The sequence below is a fragment of the Bactrocera oleae genome, chromosome 2, assembly GCF_042242935.1.
Source record: "Bactrocera oleae isolate idBacOlea1 chromosome 2, idBacOlea1, whole genome shotgun sequence".
NCBI lineage: Eukaryota > Metazoa > Arthropoda > Insecta > Diptera > Tephritidae > Bactrocera > Bactrocera oleae.
Window position 1 is genome coordinate 70,310,573 of NC_091536.1, and position 4,601 is coordinate 70,315,173.

Below are 4,601 nucleotides of genomic sequence, written 5' to 3' on the forward strand. Positions count from 1 at the left end.
TGGAATCAAATCGGTGATGATGGTGGCCATCACTTTTCCGATCGACAGAACAGACTTCGCATTCTTCGGAGCCAGTTCGCCAGGTGAAGTGCTCTGTTTCGCTTTTCCCTTGGTCTCTTGCATATCCTGGAGCCATGTTTCGGTGATGGTCGCGAAAGGTGAAGGAAACTCCTTCGGACTGTTCTTAAACAGCGGCAAACACCGCTTTGAAGTGGTATCACATTTGCGTTTATTGTACGAAGTGAGCAAACGCTGCACCCTTGGAAATTAATACACTGAACATTTCTAGCAATTAGTTAGAGTAGTCTGGGTTTTTAACGATTAGACACTCAGATTCCATTCAAGTTCTAAGCCTGCCGGATCGCCGGATAATTCATTGTTATATAAATCTTTGTCCGCTACAATCTCGACTGAAAGCCACTGAGCTACATTTCTATGGCATTCTGTTTAATGAGGTCTTCCTGTCCCACTCCACCATTGTTGCTCTACATAGCTCAAGCCGACTCAAGCTAGACGTCTGGTTGAGATTTTCTTTCTATATATATCTGATGTAAGCTGGAAAATGGTAATTCATGTAAATGATAATTTGTATACCCATCCAAATCAAGGTACCTCTTTTACGAAGTTAAGTTTTATCTTGTGTTAGAGAGCCCACTTGCCTTACTAACTAAGTAACTTAATATATTATAAATAAACTATAAGTATTATAGACAATATATATTATAACAACAATACAAAATAACAAAGAAATACGCTTTTAATTGAAAATTAATAATTTTCTGTATTTTAATTACAAACATTTTCATAACGTCATTCATACCTACATACGTATATAGTGAGGTATGCGTGGCCATTGTGCTATCATAAGGATATCAAACATCAAAGTCATGTAAAGTTAGTCAACTAAGAAAACGGTAAATATACAAGTATGTACATATGTATGTATATAGTATATATCGAGATAAAAGCGAAACTGCCAAACTATTTATAAGTTTCGTGCAACTTTGAAAACTATTTCTATAGTCAATGGTCAGTTGAAAATAAATGTCATTCGCCCAAAATGCATTACACGCACAACATATAACATTAGCTTCTTTATCTATACAAATAATAAGTCAAAGTATTGCGCTGGAGAGCAATGAACACACATGCCCTTTGTAAGTAATACACACACATATATATATATATAAGACACTTGCCAAAAACGAGTGAAAGTTATCGTAATTACCAAAGTTTGCTAAGAAATCTTAATAAAACGGAGAACAGACGCGAGCTTCAAACATCGGGACAGTGACCGAAGCAACAATCGAGCGATTCCCAAATTGACCATAAGTATGGACTTCAAACGCACATAAAAACGGTAATAAATAAATATTTGTGGGTGGTTGTGCAACCTTTGGTGCTTTCATAAATAAATTTATACACCCAAATAGGAAAATGCGCATAAATATAGTTCTTAAATTAGACATGACAATATTCTACTACAAACACGATAAATCAAAGGGTATTACACGCTCATAAACCCTAAGCGTATATGTGTCCTTCTAATGGCTAAACACATCCAAACTCACGAAGAAAGAAGTATGCAACAACAATATCAGCACATGCCTCTCTCCAACCATCGCATTCTGTTGAGCCATTCACCGCCGGAGTGCTTGGGATTCTTAAGTGTCGCAGAACCCTTTCACTTAAGAATGCCAAACTCGCTGGCAGGACATCTCAATACACATGCACTGGAGCTGTGGTGTGTGTGTGTGTGTGTATGGCACATGTTCGATGATTTATATCTAATTTAAGCATCTTTGCTCAGCTTAAATCTTAACTACAATCGCTTGCCTCTCCTGCCTCTCCGTCACCTGTCTGAATTTCGGTCTAACGTCCGCCGGCAAATGCAAAGCGTGTCTGCATTCCCCAAATGGGACAGTAACAGCCAAGGATTCAGAGAGTTGTGGAAATTAAACATGAACAATATGAATCAGACGACCGTTGCATGTGGAATATTTTCGCCAGCAAGTGCTAATATGCAAATCCATTTATTGCATGTAAATGCCTGTGATAACTAACTGCTGACGAAGCTCGGCTGGCGGTCTAGCGGGCGTGGTGAGTTAGTAGCCAACAGCGAACTTCTTGGTTGGTTGTTGTTGTAGCACATAAATCTTGTATTAAATGGCATATAAGTCAATATGTTAAACCGGCATTCACCTTCTTATCACCACCAGCTTCCACAACGGGACAGTCGACATTTATATTTACTGGACTTGCCAGGCTCCCGTGGAAGGGTTACTTAAGAATGTCTTCTTCTGGCCCTTATGTAGATACTTGCATGCCATTGAAAGTGTGACTTTGAGATTTTAATCAATTGTGGCATTTGAAGCATTGTAGATTAGAAATATTGCAAACTCAAATAGGTACTTGCCACTTTAGTATGGCTTGCTTGTGGCTGAGGGAATATGTAAAATATGTAATCTCATAGAGTTTGTGTAAAGGTGTTAAACAGATGTCGAATTAATGTTATTTCAACTTTTATACGTTTAATAGTTTCATTTTGACCCCATTTATAGAAAATTTTAAATAAAGAATATTTAAAAGTATTTTAAAGTCGAGGATTGAAGATTCCACTCATACTTATTGAGTTTAAGAACCAAACTTTCAGAGTACCAAGCGAAAAAAAAAAAATAATTTTTGACACCGTATTAACCGACAGAAATTATTTTTCATATAACTTTCATGTTTTAAATCCGATATGGATAAAATTGGCAATGATCATGCAAACTAGGACATATGTGCGTTAAATTTCAAGGTACTTGCACAATAAATACGCTTTATATTTTTTTTCTAATTTTTGCAGGGTTGGAAAAGGGGCGTGGATAAACCATAACAAAAATTTGATTCTTGAAAATAAACAAAAATAATAATTATGTATGGTTTATTGTAAAATTAATCATTAGCGGTGAAGAAAATTTCAAAAATCTTATAAATAAAAAATAATCTCGGAAATGCTCAAATCGTCTAAAAAGGAACGTCATGTTACGTTATCTATTTTTTTGTATGTCGATTGTAAGTGCTTTATTTTTTCATTTAAAAACTAATCACTATTTAAGGTCCCTCCAAATTCCAATTGGCATTTTACTGAAATTACTTATGTTTAGAAATATATTTTTTTTATTTATGACTTGTTTTTGCTAAATTTTACAAAAATCGGTGAAGTAGTTTAGGAGTTTATCCCCCGAAAACAAATAGAGATTGTATATACTATATATTATAAATTGCATATCCCTTTCTGGAGTTATGTGGAGGTATTATATCTAGTATTTGCAAATGAGATTTATAGATGCACCGAAATCGAATGAATTTAGCAGTTAGTAATTATACAAGTAAGTAGAATATTATTATTAAATTGAGTACAAGTTAGAAAAGTTAAGCCGTTAAAAATTTATTAAAATGCATTTCCTAAATTTTGTTAAAATAAAATATTATTATAATTTATTAAACAAAACCACCACCAATCTGAAGTTGAATCTCTTAAATTGGAAAAATTAAGAAAAAGTTAGAATAAAGAGGCAATTTTAAGAAAAATTAAACTAAATAAATTTTTCTAAATCTGAGAAGGTGAATGAAGGTAATCATAATTCAGCATCATTTATTTTCTGCTAAAATAATATTCGTTTAAATAAAAAAATAACCATCGATACATACATACATATTAACATATGCACATACATACATATATGCGCTTGAAAAGAAATTTGAGGTTGTTCAAAGGTGCGATTTCTTTTCATATATTAGCAATAAACGATTACATTTGTCCACATCACAGCCGCATTGTTAATGATGCTAGTCTGTCAAATTTTCGAATAACAAATGGCAATTTTATTTAAACTCAACTTCAAGCATATTCAAGTCAATTATGGGACTCAAACATGGACGCACACCCTCTCAACTGCATTTGTGAATGTGTACGTATTCAAGTGAGTTTATTGTATTTTTCCAAATGCTGTACAAAGTCAGCGGAGCTTTTATTACGGTGACCGCATGTCAACCATTTCGATTATTTACACAACTATTTTCTTTATTTAAAAACGCAAAAAATTTAAAAAGTAACTCGAATTTATCGGGGACACGTACAAAGCCATGAATAAAGGCAAATGACCAAAACGCCCCTTTAGGCCTCATTTCGGAATTTGTACAAGCATAAGCAATGGTAAGTGGTTGTCAGCGATTTCACTTGGCTTTCAATCCTTTTTATATTAATATTATTTATGCATGAGAGTGTGTGTGATTGAACAGATTGACGGCAAACTGACAACTGTAACAAGTAATCATAATTCAATACATGTCTTGTGACTGTCTATTTGTACTTACATACCTCATTTTTTTTTTCAGATAGTTGTGCTTCAGGCAAGAACAATTTTGCTCAAGATAATTTACTCACTTATAAATTATTCTTTTTGTGTGCGAAGAAAAGCCGCATTGAAGGGTTAATGGACATCTATTTAGTATTTTTTGAACTAGGGTATAAGGTTAAAAGATCTCCATGAAAATAATATATTTTGTATGTTGCAGCTAATTTCATTCAGGGTGAATGAAATTTAATTTTGTAT

The 4,601-nt window shown here is 33.8% G+C and overlaps 1 long non-coding RNA gene across 1 annotated transcript; it reads right to left on the reverse strand.

Moving 5' to 3' along the window:
• Window positions 1–205: 205 nt before the first annotated feature.
• LOC118682325 (uncharacterized) lies at window positions 206–709 on the reverse strand. The gene is made up of 2 exons (XR_004978093.2): window positions 613–709; window positions 206–555 (listed from the first exon to the last, which is right to left on the reverse strand). It is a non-coding gene; the product is annotated as an uncharacterized lncRNA (long non-coding RNA).
• Window positions 710–4,601: the final 3,892 nt, after the last annotated feature.